The sequence below is a fragment of the Anabrus simplex genome, chromosome 3 (assembly GCF_040414725.1).
Source record: "Anabrus simplex isolate iqAnaSimp1 chromosome 3, ASM4041472v1, whole genome shotgun sequence".
In the NCBI taxonomy this organism is placed as follows: domain Eukaryota; kingdom Metazoa; phylum Arthropoda; class Insecta; order Orthoptera; family Tettigoniidae; genus Anabrus; species Anabrus simplex.
Genome location: NC_090267.1, coordinates 324,862,248 through 324,882,147, shown reverse-complemented (window position 1 = coordinate 324,882,147; position 19,900 = coordinate 324,862,248). Strand labels below are relative to the sequence as shown.

The 19,900-nt window shown below is 38.8% G+C and overlaps 1 protein-coding gene across 2 annotated transcripts in view; it reads right to left on the bottom strand.

Annotated features, from left to right (window-relative positions):
- The window catches only part of LOC136866307 (calnexin), a 134,482-nt gene that overhangs the window by 54,989 nt on the left and 59,593 nt on the right, over window positions 1–19,900 (bottom strand). The window lies entirely within an intron of this gene.

Here is a 19,900-nt window from a genome sequence, read left to right as displayed (position 1 = left end):
CAGCAGAGAAACTACGAGAATTCTCAGGGTTCATCACCCATGTGACACATCAGACAATGAATCTGCACATAAATGGTGAAAGTTGAAATACTTTGTCGTCACATAGGGCATGTTGCCATAGGCGCACTATCTTATACAATGACTCTCGGCGCATAAGAACTCCCATGTATATATGAAGTTTCCATGGCAACAATTAAAAAAATACATCAACACTAAAATCTATGATCCCTCTAGTCCAAGAAATGATTAAAAGTAGTTAAAATTATAGCAAGCAGATAGCACAAGCTACAAACAATGCCCATGCGTAAAAACGGAGATCTCTGGGCCCCGTCAACAACCGCTGGCTGCAGTACTATGGAGATCTCCGGGGCCACAGTCGTCAATGTGTTAAATTGCACAGTGCCAAAAAGCAAGAAATATGACGGTTTGAAAGGTGACAACACTTCGCATATGTGGTGATGGGCATGCATTCTGTATTTTGTCAAACCTCCAACCCAACAAGAGAATCACATCATGCATCAAATTACAAAAGGCGTCTGAATTGTCAACCTTCAACTTGATAAAGATGCTACATCAGCAGTACAGAGATTGACGCACTGTGTGGATTTGTGTGATGAAACAGAAGTCTCGTACAACATATCCTTGACAGTACCCGAAACAAAAACATCTCTGACCATGAGCGCCAATCTCTGCACCACCAACATAGTGTAAAGAGCTAAAGGTTTCTACCTATTCAATACTGTTTGTTGTAATCTTTAAAAAGTTACATATATATGTTGAAACTAGTTCTGGTCTTACCAGAGGCCATTATCAGTCAAAATCAAAGTAAAGGCAAGACATAAATAAATCCAATATGGATCATATATGGATCATTGAAGAAGCACTTAAATCCCAGAACTTTCAACATCATTGTGTTCACACTTGTTTCAGCTGAACTGAGTTCTACAGGGTGGCTCACGAATAGTTGACACTTTTGAAAAGCAAATATAAAATGCAACATATGTACTATGTAGTTCAAATTTCGTGCACACCTTTCCTGTTTCATGGAAATAACTGTACAGGTGACACTGCTGCTTTGTCACCGAATGCCTGTATTCCAGTGAGCTTTCTGTCATGGCCGACCATTGCCGACTCCGTTCAGCAGTGCGCCAAAAGAGTTACCTTTTATTGTGAATCATAAAGTGTTACGGCGACACAAAGGAAATTTTGAGTTGTATTTCATTCGAGGTGGGCACCAGCAAGAAACGCCATCCTTCGTTTATACAGAAAATTTGAAGAACAAGGCAGTGTGAAGGAAGAAAAGCGACCATGTGCACCAGCAGTTCGGTCTCCTGAAAACATCGATGCGCTGAGGGTCAGCATGCAGCCCACACAAGTCAACAAGGGGAGCAATACTGCGCCGTTCAGTTCAAAGAAAGTTACAAGGTGACCTTCAATTGTACCCATACAAAATGACCGTACTACACAAGCTAACAGATCATCACAGTCAGAAGAGATTGCAGTATGCCTTATGGACTCAAGATAATGATGAAGTACTGTTTAACACGTGGTTCTCTGATGAAGCCTATTTTCATCCCAACGGGGCAGTTAATAAACAAAATGTGCGGTTTTGGGCTACAGAAAAACCAGACATTATTAATGAGAAAACCACATATGGGGAAAAAGTGAGTGTGTGGGTAGCTCTGTCAAGTCATGGGTTAATTGGACCATTTTTCTTCAGTCAAGCAGTTAATGCACAGCGATACAAGGACATGCTGGAGAATGAATTCATGCCCCAACTTCTCGCTACAGAACTTCCTATTCATACGCAGTGGTTTATACAAGATAGTGCAACACCTTACATAGCTAACGATGTTCTTGAGTTATTGTGGGGAGTATTTGATGATTGTGTAATGTCTCATCGCTACTCACAGTAGAAGAATAATGGTGGATTCTTCTGGCCTCCTTTAAGTCCAGATTTAAATCCTTGTGATTTCTTTTTATGGGGCCATTTGAAAGAAAAACCCTTCGCTTCAAGACCTCAAAGCCGCATGGAAATGCACGTTTTGATTGTGCAGCTATGCAGTGAAATTCATGAAGACCTGTGCTGCAAAGTCGTCAGAAACATGTGTACCTGTCTCAAAGAGGTTGTCCGCCGCACTGGAGGTTACATTGAACATGTGATATAATGAAATGTATTTCCAGGGACCAAGCAAGCTGAGTCTATAATTTCATTAGTGTTCTGCGAAAGATAAAGTTGTTATTAAAAAAATTAAATGTGTCAACTATTCGTGTGCCACCCTGTAGAAGATTCCTCTAGTGCTGATATTTTGGTGTTTTACCTGGTCTTCTGTGAGGTACAATCTTCCAACTGGAGGAAAGCTGAGAGTTTGTACAGGATACGTGACTGTGATGAGTGTTTTTAACACTTCAGTACCGGCTTCTCAGCAGGATACTTGAATGCCTGGACCAGCCATTTTCATGCCTGGCCTTCTTAACATGCATCACTTAATAAAATTTACCATTAACCCTGAACTACAAATGTTAGAAACATGCTACTTTGTGTTTACCTCTAGTAGATATTGAGGGTGTGATATCTGGTGTCACAGGTTCCAGGGCGGAGAGGAACACCACACTTATTGCAGTGCCATATTGTTTCACTTCTAACTTTGTTTTTTGTGCACACACTACACTTTCTTGAAGGGGTGCTTTTACTTTTTACAGGAGAAAATTTAACAAGAACATGCTGCTTCCTTTTTCCATCACGCCGAAAAACTGGGTCCTTTGTTGGTGCTCGTCATGGGGGAGGGGATTTACAGATGTTCATACTTGATGAAGATGCTTTAGAAGGAACTGGAGATACTGACCGAATTTTCTGCATATCTTGTATCAGATATCTACAGACTGTTTGCATGAACAACAGAAATGAGAGGGATTTGTTTCTAGTGTTCTTTTGATTTCACTGTTTTCCTCATGAATGGATACATTGCAAGATACTGATCAGCAATATCCACTCCATGCATGTGTGGGTTATAATCAACAATACATTCCGGCTTCATTGCAGGTTTTCCAAATCTACCTATTGATACTTCTGCCATTTCTGCTGAATGCATTGCTGAAATCATTGTTATGATCCTCTTGTCCATCCTCGAAAGAAGAAGAACCTCGCTATCTCTAATAAAAGTCATTTCTCCCCTATTCAGACTTTTCTGTCGTTCCCCGACTTCTTTAGGGACCCCCCTGTTTTGCCGTATTGTTCCGCAAACAGTAGTGTTGCGCTCATGCAACTCCTTAGCCAAACCTACACTGTTATAGAAATTATCCATATATACCGCATACCCCTGGCCAAGGTATGGATTCAGTAATTCCAACACTGTCTCTGAGTGGAATTTCACTTCCATCATAAATTTTGAGAGTGCAAATATATCCTGAACTAGACTCACACACCATTCTGACTAAAATGCCGTACTTAGTAAGTTTTCAAGGATTGTAGACTCAAAATTTCAAACGCCCTCGCCAAGCTAGCATCCCCTCATCCAATGCAATCTTTTTGCCTGGAATGTATACGGTTGAAAATTTATTGTTCAATATTTCCAAAATAGGTCTAATTTTATACAGCCTATCTGTACTATCGGTATAATGATTACTGTCACTCACGTGAAGAAATGAAAGAATATAAAGGAATCGTGTTTGGAACATTGTTTTAGAAAATATCGGAGTCTGAAAAACAGGGTCTTCGGTCCAGTACATTTTTATATCAGGCTTTTGGACTATACCTGTGATGAACATCAACCTTCAAAACTTTTTCAGCTCGGAGACATCAATCGGTTTCCAGGATTGCATTATCGAATTCTTTGTGAAAGGCCGGGGCGCCGCACTTATCACTTGACTCGCGAATAGATTCGTCTGCTCACACACATAGTGATAAAATTCATCATTCATGAAAACGTTTAGGCCTGAATTCCCTGTAAATGGTGGAACAGGTGGACAATAACTAGAATGATATGTACCAGGCACTTCACTTTCTTCGATAGGCCTACCGCATTCGGGAATCGGAATTTCCTTGTCACTCTCACTTTCACTATCTGAGTCTATTTCAGGAATAAGTTCATCACCAGAATCATCATTGTGAACAATATTTAACAGTTCTTCTTCCGTAAGAAACTTTGTTTTATAAGCCATTATACTACAATCGGTAGGAACGACACGCACTGCAGTGGAATCTCGAGTACCGACTTGACGCGTGAGGAAGTGCTGAGATTTTCCTGCTAAAACAGCTGAGATAAACATGAGCCCACTCAACACGAGGGTTATCTCAACAACGTCAACCAACTTCCTGTTACAGTCAGTAACGCTGACTAAGGTGTAAGAATACATAGATGACGAATATAAAGAGCACTGCTTAGTGTGGAACATTAAACGTCTTACGCCGTCCACGGCCCGCAGCATAGGAGCAAGCTGAAACGTCTTCTGCCATCCACAGCCCGCAGCATAGAAGCAAGCTTAAACATCTTACGCCGTCCACGGTCCGCAATGAGTTACAATCTTTACTTGTCTTGAATTTCATGCTTGCTTCACTTATATATATTTTTGTTATTTATTTATGTCTTGCCTTTACTTTGATTTTGACTGATGATGGTCTCTGGTAAGAACGAAACTAGTTTCAACAAATACAGTGGAACTTCGATTATCCGTTCCCGGAAACTACGTTTTCCCAGATTATGCGTTCAAATTACGTGGTCCCACGAGCATTGTAATTAAATCACGTTGTACATAGTCTTACCATAAATACTGTCCCAACTTTTAAGGGTGGCTGTACTTCCGCCCGAACGACGGAGCAGCTACAAAACCGGTATCGTGAGGCGTGAGTTATTGTTGGTTGAGCTGCAGAAGCGTACAGTTGTCAGTTTGAAGTTTTCAAGATGGAATGTGGGAGGTATGAGAATCGTGTGGCCGTGATAGCGTTACACAAGATAGGGCAATCACCAGGGGAGATTTTCAAAACCCTCCAGAAGCTGAAAATTAGTAAGAAATTTGTTTACCACACTATAAATCGATTTATTGAAGTTGGAACTGTGAGAGATTGCCCGTGGCAAGGAAGACCACGCACAGTACGAGCACCAGAACTCATCAAAGCAGTGGCGGCTCGTGTGCGACGAAATCTGGTAAGGAGACAGTCAGTGACGGCTCGTGAATTACAAATATAAAAAATGTCTACGCCTCGCACATTAAGCATTGACCTGGGACTCCATGCTTACAAACGACACAAAGGACATCTCCTGACAAATGAACTGAAGCGCCAGAGGCTCCTAAAATCTAAGCGTTTACTTAAGCGTTACGTGGTTGTCATCGTCGAATCCTGTTTACGGATGAAAAGATTTTCAGTGTTGAGGAGACTTTCAACGCCCAAAACAACAGGGTATATGCCCATTCCTCTAGAGAAGCTGGTGAAAAGGCTCCAAGGATGCAGAGCGGTCATCATCTCTCATCAGTTATGGTGTGGTGGGGTGTGAGCTTCGAGGGCACAACGGAGCTCAATTTCTGTGAAAAGGGAGTCAAAACTTCAGCTAAAGTGTACCAGGAGACAGTGCTTGAGGGACTGGTCAAGAATCTCAACAACACACTCTTCCATGAACGGAACTGGAGCTTCCAGCAGGACTCAGCCCCAGCGCACAAGGCATGGGCAACCCAGCAGTGGTTGGAGGCAAATGTTCCTAATTTCATTTCCACTTCAGATTGGCCGTCTGCAAGTCCAGATTTAAACCCTCTGGACTAAAAATTGTGATCCAAGTTTCAGGAGATGGCTTGCAAGAAAAGACATTCCAATATTGAAAGCTTAAAGCAGTCTCTTCGGAAGACAGTTGCAGAATTTCCAGTTGATGTGTTGCGTAATGCCATTGACGAGTGGCAACAAAGACTTGAGGCCTGTGTGCGTGCAAATGGTGGCCATTTTGAATAATTATTTGTGGTTATGGTTGATAATGCATCTATGGAACACTTGTTATTAGGATATTAAAATATCCCTAACCATTTTGTGTCAATTTACTTAAACGTTTGGGACAGTATTTATGGTAAGACTATGTAAATATCCTGCATTATCCGTTCCTCGAAGAAACTATTTCCCGGATCAACCGTCCAGAAATTTCAGTCCCATCAACACTAAATCCTCGATCAAGAGTTTTTCAATAACCTGTATCTCACGGAAGGACGGCCATGGCATACTTATGGATCTTGGCATTAACGCCCCGTCATTGCGATAATTAGAGCAAGTACTGTACTGGAAAAGCGATCTGCGGTGAACTTGCATAAGGGACCATCTTAACATCGCATTCGGAAGTTATTATTTAGAGAAACTCGGAAATCATACAGCAGAGTGTGGCCACAACAACTGTAAGGAGATACAGCGTTCGACAACTCTACCTGAAGACGGAACGAGTTTCGTCTAATGTTCGCACTTATAAAACGTCCACATTATGTCCAGGGTTAGATGTTTATATTTTTACTTTTTTCGATTGTATTGCCGAACAGATTTTTGGCACTTTCCTCAGGGCACTGCATTGTAACTGGGCTTTTAGACAGGAATCAGAACTGCTCCTTCTTAACACAAATCTAGTATTTTAATATTATCGTACACGATGCACTGTTTCTTGTAACCTTGAAAAAGTTAATATATAAGTAATAATAATAACAACGTAAACGTTTCCACCTTTTCAATACTAAAATATATTCACAAAATTATAAATTACACGGTACTAGTTTCGACCCATCTAGGGGTCATCATCAGCCGTATTGGAGCAAAGATCACTTTTGGCGAAATCCTAAGAAAATGTTATTTTAAAGAATAACAAGTGAAATGAGATGTTATTATGGTAATAGTTAATAATACAAGGAATATACATACTAAGAGGTTTTTAACAAAGAATAAAGTATAAATGGGGTGTTGTAAAAATTATAATCATGGAAATCAGTAAGTTCTTGTATTGAAATGACATATAAAATTATATATGGCTTAGGAAGAGGGCTTAAGGTGGGGCTGAAGGGTGCGGGAGAAAGTGTAATTGTCTTGGAAAAGTACCTTTGATTAAATTTAGGATTGAGTTTAGGTTGGCTGCATTATCGTTTCTGAGGAAAGTGATAAATAGATCGAAGAGTATGTTGGGTTTCTCTGAGATTTCATTGAGATTGTGACTGGCATTAAAGTATTGGTCTAGGTGTTAAAAACCTCTTAGTATGTATATTCCTTGTATTATTAACTATTACCATAATAACATCTCATTTCACTTGTTATTCTTTAAAATAACATTTTCTTAGGATTTCGCCAAAAGTGATCTTTGCTCCAATACGGCTGATGATGACCCCTAGATGGGTCGAAACTAGTACCATGTAATTTATAATTTTGTGAATATATTTTAGTATTGAAAAGGTGGAAACGTTTACGTTGTTATTATTATTACTTATATATTATTCTCAGTTCAATACGGACCAAAAACATGAAATTCATAACCATTATTGAAAAAGTTACATATACAGTGGAACTTCGATTCTCCTTTTTTGGAGGGACCCAGAAAATAAAACGTACAACGCGAGAATACGGAAAATCCAGGAATGAATTAAAACCATCCACAATTTGGGTAAACATCACAAAAATGAAATATGTATAATTATAATCTTATAAACACTCTTAAACCAAAACAAAACTACAACCCCAATGGGTTTTGTAATTTTACATGCACTTTACATACAAAAAGCCATGGGAGGTCTTGGGATTGCCTATTACTGGTTTGGTCCTAATGTAAGACTGCGAATTTTATGTTTTTGTGTTAAAATGTCAAAAATCACAGTCATTTTATTTGCGCACATTACATTTAAATGGTTTGTATCATTTCTAACTAACGCGCAGCGAACGTGCTTTCCAGCTGAGCTCAAGGTCACAAATAACCGTAATTTCTGAAGTTTTAATGATATTTTTTTCCTCTTTCCAATATGATTGGATTAATGTCGGGCAGAATTGAATATAATGGATTCAAGAACTTTTGAGCATCGATAGTTACATTCAAAACCATGTTTTCGAGTTCAACATAACCTTTAAAAGTTGACGTAGGCCTAATTTACGCAGTACAAGACTTTCAGAAACTGACAAAGAGTATACCGGACACCAGATTACAATGGAAGATTAAGAAAAGAAGGGATTTTGCCATCATGTTGGTCACTTTTGTATCTAATGTGCTTTATTTTATTAGATGAGAGAATTAAAAACTACTTGTGGTCGACTGTCGTTTGGCTTGGCGTTATAAGATTTTTTGAAGAGTTTGGCCAATCAAAGTTGCTGAACTGAAAGAAGTTTTCAGGGGAAACTGATGAAGTTTCCTCTGTCGAGATTTTGAACTCGTGTACTTGTAATTAATGTTTGATGCCGGTTTTGCGGTCTAACTTACCTGGATATAAGGACTGATTCCATGTCCACTCAGCCTATGTGATTACCTTTAATTGAGGAGCTATCCAATGGTGAGATGGCGAGCCCAGTCTAGAGAGCCAGGAATAACAGCCAAGAGGGTTTGTCACAGTGAACATGCGTTACCTCGTAAACTGCAGGCCTTCAGGCTGAACAGTGGTCGCTTGGCAGGCCAAAGCCCATTGGGGCTGTAGTTTTGTTTGGTTTAGGAGTGTTTATAGGATTATAATTACACATATTTCATTTTTGTGATGTTTAGCCAAATTGTTGATGGTTTTAATTCATTCCCGGATTTTCCGTATTCCTGCATTGTACGTTTTATTTTCAGGATCCCTCCAAAAAAGGAGAAACAAGGTTCCACTGTATATGTAACATTTTTAAGGTTACAACAAACAGTATTGAATAGGTGGAAACCTTTAGCTTTTGTTTTACACTATACTGCTCTTCAATACGGATTAATATGAAATTTATTACCTATCAACCAACATAGGCTCTGTAATCAAATAGTAAGTTGGCAATTCAACTTTCTATTGTAATTTAATGCATGATGTGATTCTCTTGTTGGGTTGGTTGAGATTTCTTGACAACATACAGAACGCCAACTCACCACCATATTCATAGTGTCGTCAAATTTTGATGCTCCAGAGCATGCAAAAAAATGCATTTCAAGATATGGGTCTACTCTTGAAACATGATAAGTTAGTCATGCCACACAATAGGCTGAGCTTTGTCGGTGTTGTTTTGAATCACTCTGTACATAAAGATAAGAACATCAAAGCCTGATCATAGAACAAGTAGAGAAAGCAAATGTGGCAAAACCAAGAGTGTTGACACAGACTATGAATGCACATAGAAAGAAGACCCTTGTATGAACACTAAAGAACATTTCAAGTCAAAGAAATAGATCTGCTCTTTAATTTAATATCTGACCAAATAATGCCTTTCAAAATGAACAGCTATGGGAGAAAGGACAGTAAGGACCATGCACCAATTGCTTATACCATATAACAGTGACAGGATAGACAAACATCCTCCTTCAACTGTGGATAAATTCAAAATGCTATGGTATTTTGAAAATGTTCCTATGCTTCTCACAATAAATTTACAAATGAGTATGAATCATGACGAAAGTGTATGAAAATCAATCGAAGTGTACTCATTAAAACAATGGGAATGAAAAGTAGAAGGTTTATCCATCTTATCTTAGAAGTGAAGCTTCCACGGTGGGAAGAATTATTTAATTTCCGGGTTGAACCGTGTTATACTTGTACGCATATCACGTACAGTTTGCCGACGTTTCGAATACACTGCAGTATTCTTTGTCAAGGCGACTGAAATACTGAAACTCTGCCTGGGAGACTGATTACCTCGGATCGAGTAGGGGTATTTCAGTCGCCTTGACAAAGAATACTGCAATGTATTCGAAACATCTGCAAACTGTACGTGATATGCGTACAAGTACAACACGGTTCAACCCGGAAATTAAATTAAATAGTTTATCCATCTTGTTTGTAGACAAGTATATGGTGCACCCTTCTGATAAATTATTCTTGAGACAGCACTTTTTCCCTGCTAATTGCTCAAATTAACTGCAACCAACAGACCTTGGGATCATATGCAGTTTTCCAATGCCCTATCGCAAGATGTTGGAGCAATATGCCATGCACTAACGATCAGAAAGAAAGATGTGATGAAAATCTTTGTTTCACAGGTTAAGGTTTCAAAGTGAAAGTAATTAACGATATAATATCAATTTTATGTAAGTCATTCTGATGCAAATGCCCAGTGGAGAGAAGAATAGAGGATGAATACCAGCCCTCAGATTTGGTCTTATTTGAAGATAACCCTGTGCCTGGTTTTAATTTACAAAGGAGAACATGGACTGCTCTTAACAGGATTTGGACCAATCATGGAATTTGTGCTAAATCTCTGACAAAATTCAATCTCCTCAGTGTGACTGAGGTGCTCCCATATTGTCTATTCAGCATGTAGTGTCCAAATACGAAACAAAGGCATTATTAATGATACTTGTCTGATTTTCAGCTGACAACACCTGCAGCCCTAGGATGGATCAGCACATAAGATCTGAGGTTATAAGCCCAACTTGTCATGTGTCACTGAAAATAGTTGTAAATATTTCTACATAATATTACTACACAAATAATAGTGCCGTATAGCCTACGTTCTATGCAGACATTTTCTCTCTCTCTCGCTCTCTCTTTCATGCGTTTTTCTAACATACACATCATCTTTGCCTAAAAACATTTATATGAAGCTTTACTGTATTTACATAAAAGCATATAAAAGACCATAGTTCAGTGTCAGTTGAGGGGTGAGAAATCACTTCTAAATATCGCTGATCGATTTGTATAAATAAAATTTACAGTAGCTCTGCAAGTTAAATCATGTTCCACAAGTATTATTCCCAATTAAATATTTGTCCACAGAAATGAGAATTACTTACTGATGTTTTTAATAGCATGATTATAATAATGACTTTTAAAAACATATAAATTTTAAAAAACTGCAAACCAGTAGAAAAAATCTTAAAAACCACCCCATATTCATAGGTAGATAAGAATTCCTTCTCAGACCCTTGAACAATATTAACACCTACAAATTCAGAATAAATACTTTAGAAATCATTTAATAGGTGTTCTACTGCAACTCACAGGAATAAAACAATCTGTTATCATTCAAAATACGTCTTGATAAAATGGACTGAAACAAATCTGGCATCGGTACATCTATCAATGGACTTTTGTTACCTCTGCCACCCTCGTCCACAGATACCACACATAGATAGCGACAGGAATGATGCAGTAAATGAAGTACAAAGCCCACCAACCAGGCTTATAGTTTAAAGCCTTCATGATTCGGTCATACATCGTCCCCTGCCAGAAACAACATCTTTACTAAACAAAGAAATCATTATTTGCTCAGATGAATGAAGAGTTCAGGTAAGCATACAATCTTCCATAAAGAAAGAATTTTGAACACTGAATAACAAAGGGATCTCATATATCAACTAAAAACCTCAAACATTCTCAAGTGTCACAGCATGAACAAGGGCTACTGAACCTTAATACAACAATTAATTTTCAAAGCAATGAGTTACAAAGTTATTAAAATAAAAAACTGACATGATTATTTAACACGAATAGTAAAAAAAAAAAAAAAAAGTAGAAGTCTGCTATAGCGAGTATGGGATATAATGAGAACCCCGTTATGAGAGTTCTTTTCTGTCCCTTCAAAATTCCGCATCCATTCTTACGAGCGATATTGTAACCGTAAGTATGTACGATACCCGAATTTTTAGGTTAGGAAATTTTCGTATATAGTTTGTAATGTTAAAATCATGTAATTTTGTTTATTGAGAATGTAAAAACGTAATATTATAAGAAGAATGTGTAGTTAGGGAATATTGCATATGTGCATCATTATATTTTGTTTAAATTTCCGTTTGGGTAAGAGTCTGTAAATATGGCCTAGCCGTAAGGATTGTGCAACCAGGAAAACTGCGACTATCTCGGGAAGGACGGTAGAGGTCAGTTAAATGTGTTGCAACATAAGTGGCTTGGAAACACGGGGTACGGCAGGTAGTATAGGCTGAAGAATTGGAGTGGATCAATGTGGATATATGTGAGTGGACGTTCAATGTCACATCAGACGCACGATAGCCAATACGAGGGCTTTGTTTTAAGCAAGGTTGGGTTGACTGAGTGACGCGTCAAGAAGTGCCTGTGGGAACGTTGCTACCAGTAAACTTTCTAGGATGCTATAACCACGTGTAGCAAGCCTATATAAGCAGGTACGCGTGTGCGGCAAGTGATTCTAATGTTGATTCTTTTGTGTTTCTGTCTCTGATTCTGTGTGTACTCGGACCAGCGCGCGGGAGCTACTTTGCACATAGTCCTAGACAATGTTGTATTGTTCTTGAGTATCGTTTTCGGAGTGAGCACGCTATATGTCGATGATGCTAATGAGTTTCTGGTGGCTGTTAGGTCAAAGACGCTACTTAAGTGTTTATTTGTAACTCCAACTCTGTATAACAGTTGGACTACAATTCCTCTACGAGATTATGTACAGTGGATGTGGTGATGCGTACAGAATCGAGATTCGGTAGTGGATGTGTGTTTGAGCACAGAGCTGATTCTTGGTCGAGGAAATCGTCGGCTGAGTATTCACTTTCAGTTGCAGAAACCCGAGGCGTTACACCAAACTGTGCGGCACTCGAGAAGAACTCAAGACGTCGATGAAGTGTGTAAATAAGGTTACGGATGCTCTTCGTAAAGAAGGTTGCATCCGTACGTAGAGAAAGTCGTCGTACTTTTCTCTACCAGATTAGGCTTTTCTTCTGCAACAGTAGAGTGCAGTGCGACTCTTACCTGAAGGTATGATAAATGTAAATAGTGAAAATTATTTTATGGTGGTCTGAAGATGTTTGTAATTTGCCTATATAAGCGGCAAACACAAGTTGGTCTCGTTAAGTGATTTTTTTTTTAATTGGTGTTTTTTTAGTGGTTTGTAATTTGCCTTGTAAACGGCAAACACGAGTTGGTCTCGTAAAGTGATGTTTCTTTCTTCATGTTGGTGATTTGTAGATGTTTGTAATTAGACCCTGTAAGCGGCAAACACGAGTTGGTCTCGTCAAATGATTCATTTTTGTATGTGGTTTTTAGTGGTCTGTAAAGTTGCCCTTTGTTAACGGCGAACAGGTGTTGGTCTCATCAAGTGATGATTATTGAGGTAATTTATATATTTTTATTTATTTTGGGAGTAAAGTCATGGAAGGAAACTTGCAGTGAATCTTTTATCGGTATGGATGAACCTGGCTTGCTACCCAAATCTAATTTCAGGGGTAAACAGGTAAGGTTATAAAGTAAGTCTGGAGCTTCGTCAGCCTGATGACCGTCGCCTTGGGAGAGGAAGTTACTCATTGCTCTACATAGTTATATATTCCTGTAATTGTTTACAGGTGGCGCCCATTGTCTTGTCATTTACACTTATTTTAGTCACCGTTTATTCATTTTATATTTTCTATAGATTGCAAATGGTTACAATATACCGTGCGCGATTTTCCTCGTCATTGGTGTTTATGCACCCAGCCATTATATTGCATACGATCGACCATCTCTGGTATCGTTTCTTCGCTATATCAACTAGCGAGCTCTCTCGTTGACATTCGAAGGCGATGTCGGAATCGATTAGTAAAACCCATCAACTGCTGTTCCGAAAAGAAAAATTACAATGAAAGAGAACGTGATTTCATAATAAATGCGTAAATAACTTATCCGATAGCAGTTGTAAACTCGTTAAAAATAAAGGCTGAAGTAAAAGATCGCTTAATTTTAATGCTAAATACTGTAATTAAGTTATAATGAGATACACCTCAAGATATGGTAGAATGCATCATTTATTTCGGAGGTTAATTTATATATTTATTAAGGCCATGGCCGCTTTCTTCCCACTCCTAGGCCTTTCCTATCCCATCGTCGCCATAAGACCTATCTGCGTCAGTGCGATGTAAAAAAAAAAAACCACAACAACATATTTACTCGTGTCTAGTTAAATTTTGGAAAGACTATTATGTAAATTCATTGCGAGAATGGTACTCTATTGGTGCTTGAAGTATGTTTTTATGATACATAAATAGTACGGTTAAGTTTAGTGGCACTGTTTGAATAAGAAAACTGAAACATTTGGCACATAATGTGATCAATCATCTTCGGAACAGTATAGTTTTCTCGCTATGTGCACCACTTGCGAGCTCTCCCGTCAACATTCGAAGGCGATGTCGGAGTCGATTAGTAATACTCGTCAACTGCTGCTCTCTAAAAGAAAATTCAAAATGATAGAGGATAACACGCTTTCGCAATAAATGCGTACATGACGTGGCTGATAGCAGTTGTTAATTTGTGAGAAATAAAGGCTGAAGTAAACGATTATTTAATTTTAATTTTGTATACTGAAATTAAGTAAGAATGTGACACACCTCAAGATACGAGGGGGGATCAAATATAAACAGAATTTTATTTTAATTAATTTATTGAAAAACACAAGGCAATTAAATTTATTTTTCCACAGTTTCCTACTTTGGAAATGCATTTGTCCCAGCGCATGGGCAGCTTTTTGATGCCCTCATCGTAAAAAGAACAGGGTCGTGTCACCATTTTTCTACATAGTTCGGCTTTGTAACATTAGGGTGTCTTATAAAATTAATTATATCGTAGACTGTAGTTCCTTATTCTCAGACTTTACACACCGATTTTCATTGTTTACCCATTTTCTCATGACTCAGCGCTGATATGGACTTAGTAACAAAAATCCAAATTCATGAATATCTCTGTGATTATAGGCAGTACGGTAACAATGTATAAGACATAATTGATCGGAAATATAATAATTTTCCACGTAGCTACTACTAACTTATTACATAACTAAAATGTTAATTATGTAGTATTTATCAATACGACCACCATAACAAATATTTGAGAATTACATTTTAGGCCTTCCCCTAAACTACCATTTCACTCAGCGTGAATAAAATTATTGATTCCCTAAATTATAGCGACTTATTCCCCGACTTTGCATATCAATGTTCATTAACCCCTCAGCGCCGACCTCTATACGTTGTATAGACCCTCTTTTCTTCCGTAGCCGCCGACCTCTATACGTGGTATAGACCCATACATGGTTTCGCATTTACGGCTATAGCGCGAAGAGTTTTGGAGTTATGGATTTGCAAATTGTTTTGTTTCCAAGAAGAAACGTTGGGGTTTATCAGTGTTGTGACTGTTGTAAAATAAGAATTGAAGATCGTTAAAATGTAGTTATTTTTGCAAGAGTAAGTATTTGTCAAGTAAGTCTGAGCACTAAAAATCTCTGCCTTTTTTTAAAGCCTGTTTTCTTCATTCTTTCCCACGCAATAAAATAAAGAAATGATGATCGGAGAAGTTTGTCTTTTCGTGTGATGTTCTTTGCTCTATTTGTACATTGAGAGTGCGAAAAATTTATTATATTGTCTTTTTTTCTCGGCTTGTAATATTTTCGTAACTCTCCACGAGCGCTCTGTGTAGGCATCAGTTAGTGCTGCTTTCTGTCATACGATACGAGAACCAGCTGTTCATGGTATATATCTCGCTTGAAAGACGATGTCTCGACCTTTTATCTGAAATATGTATCGAGTTGGTTTGTTTCATCATGAATGTTATTCCCCTCATTCAGTTTCATCCTGCTGCAGCTTCATCAGGCCGTATGATGCGCCGCGCTCAGCCATGGTTTGACTGACAGTAATGTGCTTGACATATTGTATAATTCAGATGAAAGTTTATTCAGAAGTAGTAGTGACAGTATTAGCAGCAGTGATAATGAAATAAATGATGCGGCTATGGCGTTGCAGTGATAAATGATGAGAGTGACGATGAGGAGGAACCAGTACTTGGAAATTTCGTGTAGGAGACTATTGATAATTATAGATGTCAAAGGGAAGTTTTCAACAGTGAATTCGGATTCCTAAATTGCCTAATAATATCCAGACAAGTCACAGGGACAAACACTGAGCAGTTAGGCCTATCTTATCGCGTTCAGCCGGAGGAAGGTTTGTTTACAAAATAAGCTCGCTCGGAGGGGGAACGAAATATTCAAGGCCGGCGTGCATCAGATAATACAGTTCCAAGGGTGAGAAATACAAACCTCAGAGATGTTGTATCATGCGTTCTAAACACGGCAAAATGACGTCGGTGTACTGCTGCCAGGAGTGTGACGTGGGTCTGTCTCGAAGAGTGCTTTGAACTCTATCACATGAAACTAAATTACTACGGTAATGTGAAACAATTATGTAATTATATGCATGTACATAGTTCTATCATAAGGAATTCAAAATTTCGTAAATATCGGGCTACACTTATACTTGTAGTAACGCTTTAAGTGAATCAATGTATTTCAGTCGCGCGTAGTTGAAATCTCATCCGGCCGCGGGGTAGGAAACTCCTAAAATGGCTGCGACGCTGCGGGGGTAAGATACGACCACTAATAACATAAATATTTGAGAATTAAATTTTAGGCATTCCCCTACACTACCATTTCACTCAGCATGAATAAATTAATTTATAGCCTAGATCAGGGCCTCTCAGGGTGCATGCACTGTGCATGGTGCAAAAGACGACTTGGCTTAGTTGACCAGAGTGCAGACCCCCCACTCCTCGATTTGGAGCAATACCGCTTACTCTCTCTTTCCTCACGCCTGTCTCGCTCGCTCCGCCTGTCTCCCTCTGCCCCACTTGCGCAGTAGAGCTCCAAATCCGGGCTGAGTTGAGCCGAGTACAGCCGAGTGGCCCAGAGACGAAGTGTTGATCCGAGCCATGCCGACCGGCATCGATGCACGGTGCTTTTGCGCCTCGATCTGCACGCGTGAGATTTTGGGCGTTTGAGAGGCCCTGGCCTAGATTGTAGCGGTTCATCATCTGACTTTACATACCAATTTTCATTAAATTTGCTTCAGCTGTTTTCTCGTGATGCGTGTACATACATACATACATACATACAGACAGAAATTACGGGAAAGTAAAAAGTGCATTTCATTGTTACTGTGGACATGACCGATACAGAAATACCATTCTTTTCAAATTCTGAGCAATGTACAGACAAAACCCTTATTTTATATATATATAGATGTTTGAGAAATTAATAACTGGTTCGATAGAAGGCAGTTCGGTTTTAGGAAAGGTTATTCCACTGAAGCTCAACTTGTAGGATTCCAGCACGATATAGCAGATATCTTGGATTCAGGAGGTCAAATGGACTGTATCGCGATTGACCTGTCTAAAGCATTTGATAGGGTGGATCGTGGGAGACTACTGGCAAAAATGAGTGCAATTGGACTAGACAGAAGAGTGACTGAATGGGTTGCTATATTTTTAGAAAATAGATCTCAGAGAATTAGAGTAGGTGAAGCTTTATCTGACCCTGTAATAATTAAAAGGGGAATTCCTCAAGGCAGTATTATCGGACAATTATGTTTTCTTATATATATAAATGATATGAGTAAAGGAGTGGAATCAGAGGTAAGGCTTTTTGCGGATGATGTTATTTTCTATAGAGTAATAAATAAGTTACAAGATTGTAAGCAACTGCAACGTGACCTCGAAAATGTTGTGAGATGGACAGCAGGCAATGGTATGTTGATAAACGGGGTTAAAATTCAGGTTGTGAGTTTCACAAATAGGAAAAGTCCTCTCAATTTTAATTACTGCGTTGATGGGGTGAAAGCTCCTTTTGGGGATCATTGTAAGTATCTAGGTGTTAATATAAGGAAAGATTTTCATTGGGGTAATCACATAAATGGGACTGTAAATAAAGGGTACAGATCTCTGCACATGGTTATGAGGGTGTTTAGGGGTTGTAGTAAGGATGTAAAGGAGAGGGCATATAAGTCTCTGGTAAGACCCCAACTAGAGTATGGTTCCAGTGTATGTGACCCTCACGAGGATTACCTGATTCAAGAACTGGAAAAAATCCAAAGAAAAGCAGCTCGATTTGTTCTGGGTGATTTCCGACAAAAGAGTAGCATTATAAAAATGTTGCAAAGTTTAGGCTGGGTAGAATTGAGAGAAAGGAGGAGGGCTGCTCGATTAAGTGGTATTTTCCGAGCTGTCAGCGGAGAGATGGCGTGGAATGACATTAGTAGACGAATAAGTTAGAGTGGCGTTTATAAAAGTAGGAAAGATCACAATCTATATATATAAAATAAGAGTTTTGTCTGTACATTGCTCAGAATTTGAAAAGAATGGTATTTCTGTATCGGTCATGTTCATAGTAACAAGAAAATGTACGTTTTACTTTTCCGTAATTTCTGTCTGCCTGACTGTCTGTATGTACACGCATCACGAGAAAACGGCCGAAGAGAATTTAATGAAAATCTGTATGTAAAGTCGAGGGATGAGCCGCTACAATATAGGCTACAAATCATTTTAATCATGCTGAGTGAAATGGTAGTTTAGGGGAAGGCCTTAAATTTAATTATCGAATATTTATATTATTAGCGGTCCTATCGATAAATACTATATAACTAAAGTTATATAGAATTCAATTTCCAATCATTTATGTCTTATACATTTTTACCGTACCGGCTCTGATAACACAGATATTAATGAATTTGTATTTTTGTTGCTAAGTCCACATCAACACCGAGCCACAAGGAAATGGGTAAACGGAATTTCATGAAAACCGCTATATAGAGCCGGGGATAAGAAACTACAGTCTAGGCTGTAAATAATTTTATTTTCCCCGAGATTAAATGGTAGTTTAGGGGAAGGCGCCTAAAATTTAATTTTCAATACCGGTACCTATGTGATTGGTGCTATAGAAAAGTACGATACTACAGAACAAAAGTTATAGGCAATACAATTTCCGATCATTTATGTTTCATTCAGTTTTACTGTACCGACTATGTTAAGAGTGGTATTTCAGAAGGCCTACAATATCCAAAGCGCTTAACACTGATCAACAATAACTTTACACTGACCATTGTTTGCTGTGATGTTCTTCGTTTCTTATGGTGCTGCTCAACTCTGATAGATGGGATTACTACTGCGTACCGAGTATAACAGCCTGACTGAACATTGGCGGGAAATAGCTGGGGAGTTGGAAAACTTCCTTCTTTAGCATTTCATTCCTCTGGTTCATACATTTTCTGATACTACTGGTACATACCACACTGGTTCATCATAGCATTCAAGCTAATCAATCCCTACTCTGAGGCACTGATTGGAATGAGTAGTGCGCATATTTAACGGAATAATGACAGAGGAGTGTTCATGGCAGTCTGCGACCTGGTTGTTCCAGCTCTGGTACTTTGGACTGTTAGATCGGCACCGTAGTACTGTTCGTTGAAATTGAGAAAGTGTGCGGTTTTTCATTTGATCGTGTATTTTCTCTGATAACATTGCTTTCAATCGCTACATTCCTACTGACGTTTTTGTAATGACCTATGTTGAATTCAGTTAGGAAAACCACCAAGTCAGTCTTTCTGAGAATCCCGTAGCGAAGCACAGGTACATCAGCTAGTATGAAGATAAAGTTGGAATTCAAGAGGACAAACTGGGGCAAATATTCATTTATAGGTAGGGGAGTTAGGGATTGGAATAACTTACCAAGGGAGATGTTCAATAAATTTCCAATTTCTTTGAAATCATTTAGGAAAAGGCTAGGAAAACAACAGATAGGGAATCTGCCACCGGGGCGACTGCCCTAAAAGCAGATCAGTATTGACTGATTGATTGAAGTACTAATTTGTCTTTATTCGTGGAGAAGTTAGGGTTCAAGGCCCTCTCTTACACTTAACCACAATATTTAAAATAATTTTTTTTTTTTTTGCTAGCGGCTTTACGTCGCACCGACACAGATAGGTCTTATGGCGACGATGGGATAGGAAAGGCCTAGGAGTTGGAAGGAAGCGGCCATGGCCTT